The 19,379-nt window shown below is 37.1% G+C and overlaps 1 protein-coding gene and 1 pseudogene across 4 annotated transcripts in view; one reads left to right on the top strand and one right to left on the bottom strand.

Moving 5' to 3' along the window:
* Positions 1–19,379, top strand: part of MARCHF1 (membrane associated ring-CH-type finger 1) — a 1,143,673-nt gene that overhangs the window by 829,771 nt on the left and 294,523 nt on the right. The window lies entirely within an intron of this gene.
* On the bottom strand, positions 4,675–5,225 carry LOC110126035 (basic immunoglobulin-like variable motif-containing protein pseudogene; annotated as a pseudogene).

The following is a 19,379-nucleotide window of genomic DNA, read 5'->3' as shown; positions in this document are numbered from 1 at the left end:
TCCCTTCTCCTTCTGCCCCAATCCCTCCAAGCATCAGGGTCTTTTCCAATGAGTCAACTCTTCGCACAAGGTGGCCACAGTATTGGAGTTTCAGCTTCAGCATCAGTCCTTCCAATGAACACCCAGGACTGATCTCCTTTAGGATGGACTGGTTGGATCTCCTTGCAGTCCAAGGGACTCTCAAGAGTCTTCTCCAACACCACAGTTCAAAAGCATCAATTTTTCGGCACTCAGCTTTCCTCACAGTCCAACTCTCACATCCATACATGACCACTGGAAAAACCATAGCCTTGACCAGACGGACCTTTGTTGGCAAAGCTTTTTAATATGCTATCTAGGTTGGTCATAACTTTCCTTCCAAGGAGTAAGCGCCTTTTTTTAATTTCATGGCTGCAGTCACCATCTGCAGTGATTTTGGAGCCCCCAAAAATAAAGTCTGACACTGTTTCCACTGTCTCCCCATCTATTTCCCATGAGGTGATGGGACCAGATGCCATGATCTTAGTTTTCTGAATGTTGAGCTTTAAGCCAACTTTTTCACTCTCCTCTTTCACTTTCATCAAGAGGATTTTTAGTTCCTCTTCACTTTCTGCCATAAGGGTGGTGTCATCTGCATATCTGAGGTTATTGATGTTTCTCCTGGCAATCTTGATTCCAGCTTGTGCTTCTTTCAACCCAGTGTTTCTCATGATGTACTCTGCATATAAGTTAAATAAGGAGGGTGACAGTATACAGCCTTGATGGACTCCTTTTCCTATTTGGAACCAGTCTGTTGTTCCATGTCCAGTTCTAACTGTGGCTTCCTGATTTGCCAACAGGTTTCTTAAGAGGCAGGTCAAGTGGTTTGGTTTTCTCATTTCCTTTAGAATTTTCCACAGTTTATTGTGATCCACACAGTCGAAGGCTTTGGCATAGTCAATAAAGCAGAAATAGATGTTTTCTGGAACTCTCTTGCTTTTTCAATGATCCAGCGGATATTGGCAATTTGATCTCTGGTTCCTCTGCCTTTTCTAAAACCAACTTGAACATCTGGAAGTTCTCGGTTCACGTATTGCTGAAGCCTGGCTTGGAGAATTTTGAGCATTACTTTACTAGCATGTGAGATGAGTGCAATTGTGTGGTAGTTTGAGCATTCTTTGGGATTGCCTTTCTTAGGGATTGGAATGAAAATGGACCTTTTCCAGTCCTGTGGCCACTGCTGAGTTTTCCAAATTTGCTGGCATATTGAGTGCAGCACTTTCACAGCATCATCTTTCAGAATTTGAAATAGCTCAACTGGAATTCCATCACATCCACTAGTTTTGTTCTTAGTGATACTTTCTAAGGCCCACTTGACTTCACATTCCAGGATGCCTGGCTCCAGGTGAGTGATCACACCGTTGTGATTATCTGGGTCGTGAAGATCTTTTCTGTACAGTTCTTCTGTGTATTCTTGCCAACTCTTCTTAATATCTTTTGCTTCTGTTAGGTCCATACCATTCTGTCCTTTATTGTGCCCATTTTTGCATGAAATGTTCCCTTGGTATCTCTAATTTTCTTGAAGAGATCTCTAGTCTTTCCCATTCTGTTGTTTTCCTCTATTTCTTTGCACTGATCACTGAGGAAGGCTTTCTTATCTCTCCTTGCTATTCTTTGGAACTCTGCATTCAAATGGGTATATCTTTCCTTTTCTCCTTTGCTTTTTGCTTCTCTTCTTTTCACAGCTATTTGTAAGGCCTCCTCAGACAACCATTTTGCCTTTTTGCATTTCTTTTCCATGGGGATGGTCTTGATCCCTGCCTCCTGTACAGTGTCACAAACCTCTGTCCATAGTTCATCAGGCACTCTGTCTATCAGATCTAGTCCTTTAAATCTATTTCTCATTTCCACTGTATAGTCATAAGGGATTTGATTTAGGTCATACCTGAATGGTCTAGTGGTTATCCCTACTCTCTTCAGTTTAAGTCTGAATTTGGCAATAAGAAGTTCATGATCTGAGCCACAGTCAGCTCCAGGTCTTGTTTTTGCTGACTGTATAGAGCTTCTCCATCTTTGACTGCAAAGAATATAATCAATCTGATTTCAGTGTTGGCCATCTGGTGATGCCCATGTGTAGAGTCTTCTCTTGTGTTGTTGGAAGAGGGTGTTTGCTATGATCAGTGTGTTCTTTTGGCAAAACTCTATTAGCCTTTGTCCTACTTCATTCCCTACTCCAAGGCCAAATTTACCTGTGACTCCAGGTGTTTCTTGACTTCCTACTTTTGCATTCCAGTCCCCTATAATGAAAAAGACATCTTTTTTGGGTGTTAGTTCTAAAAGGTCTTGTACTCTGTATATAATTAACATTTATTTATAGTTATAGCTATATACATCACTTGTTAAAATATCCTGGCTTGCTTTTAAAAAGCACAACAGCAAAATCATCTCTACAATGGCCTTTTGCTAACTGAGGAAAAACAAGACTTATTGTTAGCTGGACTTTTCACATAGTATGCAGTTTAAGGTATATATTCACACTAAATATTCTCAATATTACTGTAGACACCAAGGTGTCCAGATACTTAAGGTACACAGGTTCAATGTCAGTTGAAGAGCTAATGACTTAATGAAAGAGAAAGTATAGGAAATTCCATCCTATTTCTATAGGCAGGAAAGTTATTGGCTTTAAGTCTTCACTTTGCTACTTGTCTGTCAAAACTCAAACCAAAGAAACAAGATTCGATTTGGTTTTGTAGAATTTTCAGAAACTCACTTATAAAGTGCAAAATGTTATGCCGAATAGTTTCATAAAAGCATCGTGCTGAAAATGACTCACTCTGCCTTTGACGTTTATTCAGACTGTTGCAAAATAATAATTACCTATGTACTACTGAGGCAAAAGGAAATGAAATTATTGTAGTATTGCATTAATAAAACATTTCAAACTTTTTTCTCTTGATATTTTAGGTTTAGTGCAACATGGCAATACTTTTCCTGTTTTGTTTATGCCTCAAAATTAGAGTATAACTACCTATCTTTCTAACTAGTTTGAATTGTATTTACAACATGTTCCTAATTTTGTAATGTAGACAGTTCAAAGTGTCTCTGAGTAATGAACTGAGTTGTGTTCATAGCATTCTTTTTAACATGAGGTATATAAACCACTTATAGTGATACTTATGACTTTTTTGTTCTAGTTCTTCTGCCTTTTACAACGTTCAGATTGCATTATAAATGATACCAAAAAAGTATAATTTATTTCAAGTGTATATTGTGATGATTTGATATATGTTGTGAAAAGGTTTCTGTATTGGGTTTGTAACATATCTGTCACCTCATATGTTTTATTTATTTATTTTTTGGTGGGAACATTTACTTTCTCCTCTCTTGGGAAATTTTGATTATACTAGACAGTGTTCTCAATTGGTCACCACATCAGATTTTCAGACGTATTCACTGGTGGCTGAAAGTGTCTGCCCTTTTGCCACCTCTGTGTGCAGCTCTTAGTCACTCAGTCGTGCCCAACTCTGTGCGACCCCGTGGACCTAGCCTGCCAGGCTCCTCTGTCCATGGGATTTTTCAGGCAAGAATACTGGAGTGGGTTGCCATTTTCCTCCTCCAGGGGAATCTTCCTGACCCAGGGATCAAACCTATGTCTCCTGTGTCTCCTTCATTATGGGCAGATTCTTTACTTTTTAATCTTAGAATATGTGGCAGTTGAAACACTTTTTTTTTTAATGTTTCCTAATATTCATTCATGTGTTAGTCACTCAGTCATAGTTGTGTCTGACTCTTTGTGACCCCATGGACTGCAGTTCACCAGGCTCCTCTGTCCATGGAGTTTCCCAGGCAAGGATGCTGGAGTGGGCTGCCATTTCCTTCTCCAGGGAATCTTCCCCACACCGGGATCACACCACATCTCCTGCATGAGCAGGTGGGCTCTTTACTGCTGAATTACCAGGGAAGCCCACTTGTTCATTTATCTACCCCTAAAACAGGTTTATTGTAGACTTACAGAAGTCTTTCAAGACCGAAAGTTCTTGTGAGTATGTAACCATAACATACTAAGAAAGTTCAGAACACTTGAATCAATGCACTAAGTCACCCATTTACACCAAAAGAAAAGATCAGTTTCTGGACACTGTCCTCCTGAGAAAGTCGATCAGAAAAAAAAAAAAAAAAAAGAGGCAGGCAAGATATTGCTACAAGTAAAAGAATTTCTAGACTCACTAAATTGTTTTAAATGAGCTTTAACCATGAGGGAAAAAAAAGTAGAAGTCAATAGCCCCAATTAAAAAAATTAAATAAAAAAAGTAATGTACATTTTGAACTAAGGGAAAAAATTGCAACAAATATCTGGGGGTCAGGTCATAAGTAATCACTTCATGCTTAAGTATTTCAAATTATGATGCTATTGACTGAAATTGTGTTTGATTTGTTTATATACAATTTTATTGCACTTTGTAAAACTTTTCAGGATGTTTATATGCTCTTAACTTTAAAAGGAAAAAAATAAATCTGTGCTTATCTATTTATATGTCTGAAATCACCCATCCTAATCATATAAAAACTTATTTATTGGGGGAACAATAAGGTTATGTTTTGTCCCACAAGATCTCTTCCTATTTAACAATGAGTGCAAATCTCGGACAGCCTTAACTCAGTCCTGCGTAGACCAGCTCTGTATGTAACATCCGTCATAGGCGCCCAGCGTGGTCAGTCATTCCAATCGTAATCACTGGAACACGGTAGCCACTGTTCCTCCTCTCGGGGACACTGGATTTCTTTCTCCTTGTTGAGTCCTAGTGGAGTCTAACCCTGGGAGACCGGCCCAGACACTTGTGCTGCTAATTGCTGTCCTCACTCTCCCATTTGACAGTTCCCTGGGAGTGTGTTGGAGGCTGTGATTCTTTTCTGATGTCTCCAAATGGAAAATTCCAAAGGCCAAATCTTTGCCATCTGAGTCTCTGAAATGCTATGATGCAAGGCAAATTTCCCCCAGCTTTCTTTGTCTTTTGATACTGCAGTCCCCTCTCTAAGTGCCGGATATCTAGATATTCTGGATTTTGAGTGTTTAGATCTGCCCATTTTTTTTACAGGGGATAGCAGTATGTTTCCTATTTGATTCTCCAATTAAGAACCAATATTCTACTTCTTGTGGTGAGAGGGGAGCCTCTGAATGCTCTATTCACCTTAACTGGAGTATACAGTTTCTTTACAATGTTATGTTGGTTTCTGCTGGACAACAAAGTGAAGCAGCTATGCATATACATATGTCCCCTTCCTCCCACTGCCCCATCCCGCTCTTCTCGGTCATCACAGAGCCCCAGGCTGAGCTCCCTGGGCTATACAGCAGCTTCCCACCAGCTCTCCATTTCACACACGGCAATGCACGTCTGTCAGTGTTACTCTCTCAACACGTCCCATCCTTCCCCTCCCCTCCTGCGTCCACAAGTCCATTCTCTATATCTATGTCCCTAGCACTGCTCTGCAAATAGGTCTTCTGTAACATTTTTCTAGATTCCATATATGTGTTAGTATACGATATTTGTTTTTCTCTTTCTAACTTACTTCACTCTGTATGACAGACTCTAGGTTCATCCACATCACTACAAATGACCCAATTTCTTCCCTTTTATTGGCTGAGTATTTTCATTGGTTATTTAAAAAAAAAAAAAAACAAAGCTGAGTACTGAAGAACTGATGCTTTTAGAACTGTGGTGCTGGAGAAGACTCTTGAGATTCCCTTGGACTGCAAGGAATCAAATCAAATCAGTCAATCCTAAAGAAATCAGTCCTAAAGAAATCAGTCCACTGGAAGGACTGATGCTGAAGCTGAAACTCCAATACTTTGGCCACCTGATGTGAAGAACTGACTCATTAGAAAAGACCCTGATGCTGGGAAAGACTGAGTGGCAAGAGGAGAAGGGGATGACAGAGGATGAGATGGTTGGATGGCATCACCGACTCAATGGACATGAGTTTGAGCAAGCTTTGGGAGTTGGTGAAGGACAGGGAAGCCTGGCGTGCTGCAGTCCATGAAGTTACACAGTCGACACGACTGAACGACTGAACTGACCAAAAAAAAAAAAAAACAAGTAAACTCTGTCCAGATTGTCTTTCCTTCTCAATGGAAACGAGTGGAATTTCTAAGAAGGAAACTTAAAATCAGACAGATCTCCAGATCTCCAGCAGTAATAGGTAATACTCCCTGGGTGAGACATTTAACTTTTAAACATCTCAAGCTTCCCTATCTGAAACCACACAGCAGCTTATAATTTAAAGATGTTTCATGAGAGTAAATGAGTTAGTGAAAAATTGTACATCATCATACTTGGCATATAGCAATTATTATTTTTACAACTAATGATAAAAAACAATCTACATATTAACTGGAAATACACAGCAGAAAAATCCTGAGGAAGAGGTTTTTTGTTTGTTTTTAAACATATAAATAAGAGCTGCAATGTTTCTATAGTAGATACAAAAAGATTAAGAAAACTCTGATATTTCATAAACCTATAGCTTGGAAACAGAGTGTATAAAATCAAAGGATTTCTTTTTTGGTATCAAAAGATAACTAACCCATTTAGCCTGAAAAATGAAAAAATATTTTTCTTTTTGAGGGCATTTCCTGTTATTAGGTACGTAATCTGTGTCAGGGGCTTCCTTTGGTGGTTCTGCCTTCCAATGCAGGAGACACAATTTCTATCCCTGAGTCAGGAAGATCCCTCAGAGAGGGAAGTGGCAACCCACTCCAGTATTCTTTCCTGGGAAATCCTATGGACAGAGGAGCCTGGCAGGCTACATTCCATGAAGTAGCAAAAGTGTTGGACACAATTTAGTGACTAAACAACAAGACCCAAAATTAGATTGCACATTCAAATAAAAATATTTCTTAAGAAACTATGGTCAGCCATTTATATTTTACTTTTAATACTGTGTGTTAAATTTCAAACCTTTAGAAGTGTCGATAAAGCATAAATAATGGAGTGAGAAGAACTGAGACAGATGACATTCTCTTCTCCAGTTTACATAAGCTCCCTAAGACTTCCAAATCTTGTTTTCTCAAAAGTTGCATTTGTTTTCTCTGGATGACATTTTCTGTGTGTATTGTCCCAATAGCTTCTCCAAGTGAGTATAGAAATCTCAAGAGGAATGCCTGGATGATTTATAGGTGTCATCACACCTCTGGTTTAAAAATATCACCTTCTTTGATACACCATTTAGGAGTATTTTATTGCTTTCTAACCTGTCAGGAAATTGCTGAAGTTTGACTCTTATTATGACTGCATACTCATGTGAGAATTTATTGATAAGAAGAAATTCACAACATAAATTAATCAAAAAGCAATCTTAAGCCTGTCACTCAGGATTCAGAACACAAAGAAGAAAAACTCCTTTTCTGAAATCCTTTGCAGGGCTTCCTTCTCCAGTGACATTGTTCTTACCTCTCCAGTCTTCTGCTTTTCTCTTACCTGGGAGAGAGGAAGAAGGCTCCAACTGCACAGTAGTTTTCTAGAAAAGGAGAATCTGTGTGGTGAGTCATAGGTGTCTTTAAGAGCAAGTTCACCGAAAGCCCTAAATTCTGTTCTTAGCTCTGGTGAAGAATTAATGTGCATTGAACACAAGTGATCCTGCACAATGTGCTATCCTCAGCTGTGTCTTAAGATAATAATACATTTTTGTCTGTTCACAGATTTTATGGGGATCAATGAGATGATATGTAAAAATGTACAAAATTTGAAAATCCCATACTAATAGAAAATTAGCTTCTAATTAGCTTCTATTCTAAGAAATAAATTAGACTTGCAAAAACTTTATGCAATACAAGAGAATAAATAAAATATATAAAATGTTCATATGAGTAATATTATTTTCTTAGTTTTAATTACCCATCTCATTTGCTTCTAATATATCAGTTTAAAATTTTGACTTCAGAGCAGGGAATTTTCCATGAATACATATTGAGTTATTTTAGAGTACAGTGGTTAGTTCCAAATGTTTCTACTTATACACCATGAAAGTGGTCAAGGCATTGATTCCATTTCTGAGACAGCAGTGTTTATTAGATGCTCACCAAAACCAAAAAAATCTGCATACATACTCATATACACATTTATTACAAATTTGCTATTAAGAAGGATTTATAGATGCAATTTACAAATAATCATACAATATGTAACACTTTCATTGTAAATTCCAAATAGTTAATTATCATAGAATGCTTTAATTAATTTTGTGATATATTATATCCATAGCCAACCTATGGCTGCAATTGACAGATGAGTGTTGTTCTGACAAAAATTCTGTGTGAATCTTTTGTTTTATTTGACAGTAAGAACAAACTAAACAATAAAACTGTATGTTAGAAAGTCATGTATTCATCAATGTTCAGTGATGAATCATTTTTTTAGTAACTTGAATAATAGTCTTCAAATACTGGAAGAATAGAACTTCAAGTTTTAAATTTTACTTAAACTATAATGGCTACAGACAAAGCACATTTTTAAATTTAATCTCCATCATTAATATTTTCTCTGCAATCTTAAGCCCAACAACCAAAGAAACAATAAACCATAACTGGTAGTATTTGTTGATTTCAATGGTATATTCTCACCATGACTGAGATCAAGCTACCAAAGTGACCTCATTAAATGTACAGTTGAGAAGAGAGGCAGAGTAGCAAACACCATTATATAGTATTTCTAGTATACAGGTATCAGTTCAGTGCAGTTCAGTCACTCAGTCGTGTCCAACTTTTTGCGACCCCATGAATCACAGCACACCAGGCCTCCCTGTCCATCACCAACTCCCAGAGTTTACCCAAACCCATGTCCATTGAGTCGGTGATGCCATCCAGCCATCTCATCCTCTGTCATCCCCTTCTCCCACCCTCAATCTTTCCCAGCATCAGGGTCTTTTCAAATGAGTCAACTCTTTGCACAAGGTGGCCAAAGTATTGGAGTTTCAGCTTCAACATTAGTCCTTCCAATGAACACCCAGGACTGATCTCCTTCAGGATGGACTGGTTGGATCTCCTTGCAGTCCAAGGGACTCTCAAGAGTCTTCTCCAACACCACAGTTCAAAAGCATCAGTTCTTCTGTGCTCAGCTTTCTTCACCATCCAACTCTCACATCCATACATGACTACTGGAAAAACCATAGCCTTGACTAGATGGACCTTTGTTGGCAAAGTGATGTCTCTGCTTTTAAATATGCTGTCCAGGTTGGTCATAACTTTCCTTCCAAGGAGTAAGCGTCTTTTAATTTAATGGCTGCAATCACCATCTGCAGTGATTTTGGAGCCCTCCAAAATAAAGTTTGACACTGTTTCCACTGTTTCCCCATCTATTTCCCGTTAGGTGATGGGACCAGATACCATGATCTTAGTTTTCTGAATGTTGAGCTTTAAGCCAACTTTTTCACTCTCCTCCTTCACTTTCATCAAGAGGTGTTTTAGTTCCTCTTCACTTTTTGCCATAAGGGTGGTGTCATCTTCATATCTGAGGTTATTGATATTTCTCCCAGAAATCTTGACTCCAGCTTGTGCTTCTTCCAGCCCAGTGTTTCTCATGATGTTAAATAAGCAGGGTGACAATATACAGCCTTGACGTACTCCTTTTCCTATTTGGAACCAGTCTGTTGTTCCATGTCCAGTTCTAGCTGTTGCTTCTTGACCTTCATACAGGTTTCTCAAGAGACAGGTCAGGTGGCCTGATATTCCCATCTCTTTAAGAATTTTCCACAGCTTATTGTGATCCACACAGTCAAAGGCTTGGGCATAGTCAAAATAAAACAGAAATAGATGTTTTTCTGGAATTCTCTTGCTTTTTTGATGATCTGGCAGATGTTGGCAATTTGATCTCTGGTTCATCTGCCTTTTCTAGAGATCTCTTCAAGAAAATTAGAGATACCAAGGGAACATTTCATGTGAAGATGGGCTCGAATAAAGGACAGAAATGGTATGGACCTAACAGAAGCAGAAGATATTAAAAAGAGGTGGCAAGGATACACAGAAGAACTGTACAAAAAAGATCTTCATGACCCAGATAACCATGATGGTGTGATCACTCACCTAGAGCCATACATCCTGGAATGTGAAGTCAAGTGGGCCTTAGAAAGCATCACTAAGAACAAAGCTAGTGGAGTGATGGAATTCCAGTTGAGCTATTTCAAGTCCTGAAGGATGATGCTGTGAAAGTGCTGCACTCAATACGCCAGCAAATTTGGAAAACTCAGCAGTGGCCACAGGACTGAAAGAGGTCAGTTTTCATTCCAATCCCAAATAAAGGCAATGCCAAAGAATGCTCAAACTACTGAACAATTGCACTTATCTCACATGCTAGTAAATTAATGCTCAAAATATACAGGTATAATAGAAGTTAATAACCTCAAGAGATTAGGTAAAAGCAAAAATTTAAAAATAATGAGTTTAAATGTTTATTATTTCTGTTTTAATATAACTTACTTGTGACTTTATATAAGTTAACTCATTAATAAAGCCTGTGATTAAGATATAACCACCATACTCCTGAAGCTTCAACAGTTGGCTCCCACAAACCAGCACAAACCAGATCCAACATGTTCATCCCAGTTGTGGTTTCATAACAACCTGAAACAATCAAAGTAGGAAACGGTTGAAACTAATAACACTCACTTGATGATTCACTACTATATCCAATCTCCATTAGAGGTTATAACCTTATAAAGCTTCTTGGGCCTTTTATTGACACAGTTACACAGTCACTGTAGTTATCATAGAGAAGTTGACATCTTGAGATCACATCATATTCAAAGAAGGGTATAGCTTGGCAATATCTTGAACGTCAGTTTGCAAATAATTTCTGCTACAAAGATAAACTTTGTTTCAAAGTTAAAAATGATGTTGGCAAGGAAAAATTTTCCTGTAACTTTTTAGGTTATTTTTGCTGGCCTTAGATTGAAGTGAAACAGATTAACAGGAGAAAAATACATTTAAGTACAAGCATACTGGGGTTCCAGAGATTTAAGACCCAGGGGCAAGTTGAGTAGTTGAGGCTAACGAATCCTGAGTTAAGGAGTGGAGTAGGAGCCGGGGACTTCAAAGGGGAGGAGGGCAAATTCACAGGAAGTTGAGATCAGTTGTTTGTTAGTTAGATATCTGTGTGCCGTGCAGATAAATTCAGATGAAACACCTCTAGTACAGCTCTCTCTCTCTAAGCCAGGTCCTTTATCTAAATTACTTTAGGTAGTTAAGGGGAAAATAAAAAGTTCTTCCTGAGTCTCTTGGGCTTTCCTTTTCTTCAGCTCAAAATAACTCACTTGCTGACTGGCAGTTTGGGGAGGCTCATTTTGAACACCTTCAATGGCTTGATGTGAAGTTCTATTATGCCCTTCTGTGGACACATGTGCCACTGTTTTTCTAAAGAATTGACAAGAGAAACCTTACAGATTGTTCCTATGTGCTCAGACCTCAGTTTTTAATGCAATAAATAGGCATTTTAGTCACTGAAAATATTTTAAGGAGTTTCTGCCTGTGCCTTCCCTTTAATACATTCTTCTTCCTACATTATTCATTTAATTAAATGTCACTCTTATCCACCTGTTATCAAAGCAAGAAAACTGGATGTAATACTAAGTTATTCTTTTCCTTTCTGTTTACAACTTGTAAATAGCCACTATGTGGTATTGCTTCTTCCTAAATAGCATTACCATCTACTACTATTGTCGATTTAAAAAATATATATTCACAACCTAAAAGTTGAGCATTATGTTTTATTCAATGGAAATTTTTAGGACTTTAGGCTGGGGGCAGACAGCATTTCAGCTAACCCTGAGAGAACGGTTTCAAAGAAGTGAGGGGAGGAGTCAGGATAAGCAGTTTTTCAGGGAAGTGCAGGTAGTCTGAATGTCAAAAGATTACTGTAATTAAAGAAAATCAGATAACCCAAGCTAAGAAATTTAGCATTTTTCTATGTATGGCAGGAGTCTGTGCTCACTGAAATCATTCCTTTGATATTCACCTCAGCCACCTGGGGCCAGTATTCTGTTTTCACATCCTGAACTTCCTCAGAGCTCACCATAGGAAGGAGCTGGAGTCTGATGGCTGCCAGATGACAGGTATTCTTTCCTTCCTGAGTTCTCTCAGGCTGGTTCTCACCAGCTCATCATCCATGGTGGCTGCAATTGCTGGTGACTGTAACACCCTTGTTTACTGACATGGCAGAAGATGTTCCATTTCTCACTTTTTAAAGAAAAAGAATGGCAAGAAGACCAAATGGTTGTCTGAGGAGGCTTTACAAATAGCTGAGAAAATGAAGACCAAGTGGTTGTCTGAGGAGGCTTTACAAATAGCTGAGAAAATGAGATAAAAGGCAAGGGAGGAAGGGAAAGATATACCCAACTGAATGCAGAATTCCAGAGAATAGCAAGGAGAGATAAGGAGGTCTTCTTAACCAAACAATGAAAAGAAACATAGAAAAATAATAGAAAGATAAAGGACAGAAACAATAAGGACCTAACAGAAGCAGAAGATATTAAGAATAGGTGGCAAGAATATACAGAAAAACTATGCAAAAATGTCTTAATGATCAGGATATTCATGACTAGTGTGCCCACTCACCTTGAGCTGAACATCCTGGAGTGTGAAGCCAAGTGGGCCTTCAGAAGCATTACTACAAACAAAGCTAGTGGAGGTGATGAATTCCAGCTGAGCTATTTAAAATTCTAAAAGATGATGCTGTTAAAGTGCTGCACTCAATATGCCAGCAAATTTGGAAAACTCAACAGTGGCTATAGGACTGGAAAAGGTCAGTTTTCATTTCAATCCCAAAGAAAGGCAATGCCAAACAAAGTTAAAAATATCATACAAATTCATTCATTTCATATGTGAGCAAGGTAATGCTCAAAATCCTTCAAGCTAGGTTTCAGCAGTACATGAACTAAGGATTTCCAAATGTAAAAGCTGTGATTAAAAAAGGCAGAGAAACCACAGGCCAAATTGCCAATACTTGTTGGATCATGGATCATGGAATTCCAGAAAAACATCTACTTGTACTTCATTGACTATGCTAAAGCCTTTAACTGTGTGGATCACAACATACTGTGAAAATTCTTCAAGAGACTGAAATATCAGACCACCTTACCTGTCTCCTGAGAAACTTGTATGTGGGTCAAGAAGCAACAGTTAAAACCTTACATGGAACAACAGACTGGTTCAAAATTTGGAAAGGAGAACATCAAGGCTGTATATTGTCACCCTGCTTATTTAATTTATATGCAGAGTACATCATGTGAAATGCTGGGCTGGATGAATCACAAGCTGGAATCAAGATTGCTGGGAGAAATATCAACAACCTCAGATATACAGATGATACCACTCTAATGGCAGAAAATGAAGAGGAACTAAAGAGCCTCTTGATGAGGGTGAAAGAGGAGAGTGAAAAAGCTGGCTTGAAACTCAACATTCAAAAAACTAAGATCATGGCATCCAGTGCCATCGCTTCATGGCAAGTAGAAGGGAAATCTTGGAAGTAGTGACAGATTTTATTTTCTTAGGCTCCAAAATCACTGCAGATGATAAATGTAGCCATGAAATTAAAAGATGCTTACTCCTTGGAAGTAAAGCTGTGACAAACCTAGATAGTATATTATTAAAAAGCAGAGACATCACATTGCTGACAAAGTTCTGTATAGTAAAAGCTATGGTTTTTCCAGTAGTCATGTATGGACATGAGTGTTGGACCATAAAGAAACCTGAACATCAAAAAATTGATGCTTTTGAAATGTGGTGTTGGAGAAGACTGTTGAGAGTTTCTTGGACTGCAAGGAGATCAAACCAGTCAATCCTGAAGGAAATCAGTCCTGAATATTCATTGAAAGGACTGATGCTCAAACTGAAACTCCAATATTTTGGCCACCAGATGTGAAGAGTCAACTCTTTGGGAAAGACACTGATGCTGGAAAAGATGGAAGGCAACAGGACAAGGGTATATAGCTTTCTATAAAGAAAGTTGAGTGCCGAAGAATTGATGCTTTTGAACTGTGGTGTTGGAGAAGACTCTTGAGAGTCCTTTGGACAGCAAGGAGATCCAACCAGTCCATCCTAAAGGAAATCAATCCTGAATATTCATTAGAAGGACTGATGCTGAAGCTGAAACTCCAATACTTTGGCCACCTGATGCAAAGAACTGACTCATTTGAAAAGACCCTGATGCTGGGAAAGATTGAAGGTGGGAGGAGAAGGGGACAACAGAGGATGAATGGTTGGATGGCATCACTGACTCAATAGACATGAGTTTGAGTAGGCTCCAGGAGTTGGTGATGGACAGGGAAGGCTGGCATGCTGCAGTCCACAGGGTCGCAAAGAGTTGGACACAACTGAGTGACTGAACTGAAATGAACTGAAGAGGAGAAGGGGGCAAAAGAGGATGAAATGGTTAGATAGCATAATCAACTCAGTGGACATAAATTTGAACCAAATTTGGAGGTTGTGAGTGATAGAGGGATCTGGGTTGCTGCATTCCATAGGGTCACAAAGAATTAGACATGACTTAGCAAATGAACAGCAACAAAGAATGCTAGAACAATACTTAGACCTAGGAAGACCCCAGTAACCTTTTGATGAATATATGGCTCAGGGGTTGATTCAGGCAAAGGCTAGGGGGGAGAAAAAAAAAAAGAAATGATAAAAATGACATGAATCTGTTCTTTGTGGTAAAGGAGTAATTCATTTTTTGGCCCTAATTGCCTGCACTGGCATAGATTTAGGATGGTTTTTATTTCTTCATGAAAATTTTAAAATGCCAGATTTCCAAATAGATGGGGTAATGGGTGTTATGTGACTCTAGTCTTGTAGCTGGTATCATCAGAAAACTTTGAAAACAGATTTTAAAGGTTTTCCTTTTTTTTCCTTGAATCTAATTTACTTGCACACTTAATACATACAAGACTAAGATGAGTGATGTTTAGGACTAAATAATTCACTGCCAGTATAACAGTCTGATTCATTAGTTTAAAAATAGAGTTCAGTTCGGTTCAGTTCAGTCTCTCAGTCATGTCCGACTCTTTGCAACCCCATGAATCACAACACGCCAGGCCTCCCTGTCCATCACCAACTCCCAAGTCCCTAATATAATGACATCTTTTGCTCTCCAATACAAAATGTCCCCAAACAAGAAATGACTGTGAAATGGCACATAGTCCATAAAGTTTTTATTAACAGAGATAATGCCAAGAGGGAGATGTTCTGGCTTACTCTAAAGCAGTGATTCTTTACCTAATGTTGGTCAGAGTTCCCAGTGAGTCTTATGAAGACCTTGATTCTTTCATCAGAAAAACACATATCTGCATATAACAGAAAATTTTGCAAGAATTACAGGGCATTTTACAGTCTACAGATTAAAAAATCATTGCTCCAGAGAAACTCAGCTTGGGCAAGGCTTGGCAAATAAAATTAATGAGTATTAAGCCAGGGGAGGGTTAATTAACCCCTGGTTAAGACAAGAATGCCGCAGTCCTGAAATAGGCACATTCCTGCTCAGTGAACAATGTGGGAGCACGTATGGAGACAAGGATAAGCACAGTTCATGAACTCATCTCTCCATGAGACTTTCCTCGCCTGTCCTCAGACTTCATTAAGGGTGGAATGAGCTGCAAAGATTTGAGTGCAGAGAAGAGATGAATCCTGATTGATTTCGAGAAAAATAGGAAACATAAAGACTTCTCACCTAAACTTTCTCTTTTATACGTATAATACACATATAAAAAATAAATGGTAAAATTGTGCTTAGAAAGCACATTTGATGCCCTAGTGCCAAGAGCACTGTATTTTGTTTCTGTGGTTTATGTTTTCCCTGAACATTTCAATATAAATAGAGCTTTGTGTTGTGAAATAGGGCAATACATGATTATTTTATAGTGAAGTCTAGAGTAAGTTTATCATGTGAGCTTGTATGTTTTCACTGTGGCCTTACACTTTTTTATCATATTCAGAATGAACATCATGGAAGTGTCCGGTAAGAAACTTAACCACAAAGTAGTCAATACATAATGTCCAAGTAAGATACATGATCATATTTACCCTCTAAGTTAAATATATATGTATATATAATATATATAGATATAATGCTGCACCAAGATGTCACATATTCAACAAATACATGCTAGTAGAAATGTTTTAAAGATTTTTGAATTGTTAATTAAAGTGTGCTATTTGGATAATTTTAAGTCTTTACAATATATGTTTACAATGGTCACAAAAGTGATAATAAGAGATGTAATTTCTTCTAAAAAATTTTGGAATACAAAAGTTTTCATTTTTACATTCAGGTTGATTTTTATTTGTTGCTGTAGTTTAGTCTCTAAGTTGTATCTGACTTTTTGCAACCCGATGGACTGCAGACTTCCCTGTCCTTCATTATCTCTCAGAGCTTGCTCACACTCACATGCATTGAGTTGGTGATGCTATTGAACCATCTCATCCTCTGTCTCCCCTCCTCCTCCTGCCCTTAATCTTTCCCAACACCAAGGTCTTTTTCAATGTATAGTATATAAACTTAATATATATTATGTAAATATTATGTGAATATAATATATAAATATGATGTGTATATATTTCTTTTCAACTTTCTTGCACATAAAGGGATTTGGACAATCAGGACACTTTTGATGATAAAGTAGCCCAAATGATGTAACTTTGCCTTAAATATCCTAAAAATGTATTTTTTTCTTTGTATGTGATCCAGGTGATTGTTGGGATTATTCTCTTCACTATGTACAACACATTCATATTTACTTTTGCATTTTCTTTAAAACAAGTCCAATATATCTTTTCACTATTGTTAGAACAGAATTTTGTGAAAGCTAGATGTATGCTAATTATCTCTCAGTGAAACTGGGGGAAAAAACAGGCTTCAAAAATAGTAGTCACATTAATAATAAAGGGAATGGCAGGAAACTTGGGGAGGTAATGGACATGTCCATGGCCCTGGTGGTTGGTTTCATAGGTGTATTCTTATCCCCAAACTCATCAAACTATATACTTTAAATATGAACAGCTTTTTACATGTTGATTATACCTTAATAAAAATTTTTTAATGAAAAATAAGTCTGTATAACAAACCCTTTTATATATAAGTATATACCCTAGTGGTTCTGTTTATTTACTAAAATCTTATTGATAGACTAAACATCTTATCAGCATCAGAACTTCTTATATTTTTTTTAGTTTTAAAATGATTGTTCCATATGTAAATAATGTTTATGTTTGCAATATCACTATCTTAGTAGTAATCATTTATGGCAGAGTCCCCAACCTGTGGGATCTAATTCCTGATGAACTGAGGAGGAGTTGATATAATAATAATAGAAATAAAATAAACAATAACTGCCATGTGTTTGAATCATCTAGAACCATCGCCCCCACCCCAGTCTGTGGAAAAATTGTTTTCCATAAAACTGATCCCTAGTGCCAAAAAGTTTGGGGGACTGCTGCTTTATGGTTATCTTGTTGGGAGCATTTTATGAACAAATAAATTGCTAAACATTTTCCTTGAAACCTCTAATTTACAGTTGGATTAAAATTGCATTTCAACAAGTGAAGTCTAATGGCTTGCCTATTTAAATTTAGCAAGACTACATTTAACTGATGAAAAATAAACACTTTCCACTTTCCAAAAAAAAAGTTCAAAAGCCAAACCATAATAACCAAGTTAGTGACTTTATTTTATTTTTTTTATTTTTTTTACATAATGATTTTTTTAATCGTTCTCCCACATTTTCTGTGTCACCATATTTAAAGCATTAACTTAAGGTTTATGCTACTGTGCTAAGTAGGAAATTGGTCAAATAATATACAGTTCTTCCTATAAAAAGGATATAGCAGTTAACTCAAAAAAGTTAAAATTAACCATTTTTTCATTCAAATAATCATAATTTATCTATTAGAGAAACATGATTGTATCAGAAGACAATTTTTATGTTTTATGTTGGACAAATGTGGAGTACTTAAAGATGCAAACATCTTCTGGGTTTAATCAAAATTTATCACCTTATTTTCTTCAGTTATTTTCAAATTTTGTACAAAGGTAATATAATCAGTCTGTAATACAGCATTCTAGATATTTCTGGAAGTACAAGTCCAAGTAAGATTGTATCTCTACCAAATTACAAAATTTTGACAAATCAACATCATATTCTCTAATACAGTAAGATGATTTTTTTCTGTGTCATAGATTAATGAGAAGTTTACTTAATTTTACTTATTTTTTTTTACTTTAATTTTTACTTAAAAAGTATCATCTGAGAACCAAATAAAAACACCATGTCTTTCAGAGCTGTTTATAGGAGAATGAAGTTTTTTCATACAATTTAATGCGGCTTATACACTTACATAATGTTATTCTTTGGGATGAGTTCTTGGATGCACGTTTCTGAGATGAGATGTAACAGGACAAGAGTGTATAAAGGACAACTGCTTCATGTTGCTGTTAGTCTAAAATGAGGGGCCACGGCCTGAGGGCTTTAAAATTCTTAGAGATCCAACAGGCAATATCAATTTTAAATTAAAATAACCTTTTCAATGTTACATCTTTACACATGTAGTAGAATCTGCAATGCTAGATGCCTTGTCAGTGTATATTAATTCCGTTAGTATAGTACAGTATACTATATTGTATAGTATATTACATAGTATATTGTATAGTATAGCCCTTCACCCTTCCTTTTATTTTAATAAAAAATGTCTTTCTCTAAGCTGCTCATTTATTAAAATCCCTTTAAGTCATATTTTAAAATAAATCAAGTACAGGTGAACATATTGCCATGTAAGATAGACTGGGAAGACCTCAGGTTTTATACCATTAGTGTTGATTATTTCTTTGTAAGAACTGTTCTTGCTATTTCCTCTTACTGAAGCTAAATGTTCTTCAGACTCAAAATTTAATTTATATCTCTTTATTCCACTGCTTCTTGATCTTTTTGAGCATTTGAAGATATTGTACTTTCTATTACTCCTTCTAGATAACTACTGAGACTGATTCTTTCCTGGTGATTATAGCTTAAGTTAAAATTGCCTTTCCTGGATTTTGAGGACGTGGTTTACATCTGTCTCATGTCTGTTTTGTGAATGAGATATTAGTAGATTTTTTTTCCATTTATTAGTAGATTTAAGTTCATTCTTCTCACTAAAGAATGTTACTGCATAGATAACTTGGTTCCTTCTGCACAAATAAGTGATTCACAATGGAAGACATTCTGCTAATGCACTAATCCATATGTTTGTGTAGTTCATCAATTGATCACACTTCCGTTCATGAGAGTTGGGCATTTCTGCACTGCAGATGTGGTGACATACTGATAGCTAAAACCTTGTTATGAAGTTCAAATATTTGTGGTGCTTCAACCTGTGCAATGTTTAGACAGCAATAGGAATAATCTCC

The sequence above is a fragment of the Odocoileus virginianus genome, unplaced genomic scaffold (assembly GCF_023699985.2).
Source record: "Odocoileus virginianus isolate 20LAN1187 ecotype Illinois unplaced genomic scaffold, Ovbor_1.2 Unplaced_Contig_13, whole genome shotgun sequence".
NCBI classification, from domain to species: domain Eukaryota; kingdom Metazoa; phylum Chordata; class Mammalia; order Artiodactyla; family Cervidae; genus Odocoileus; species Odocoileus virginianus.
Note: the sequence above shows the minus strand (reverse complement) of the source record. Positions and strands in the feature narration are given on the sequence as shown.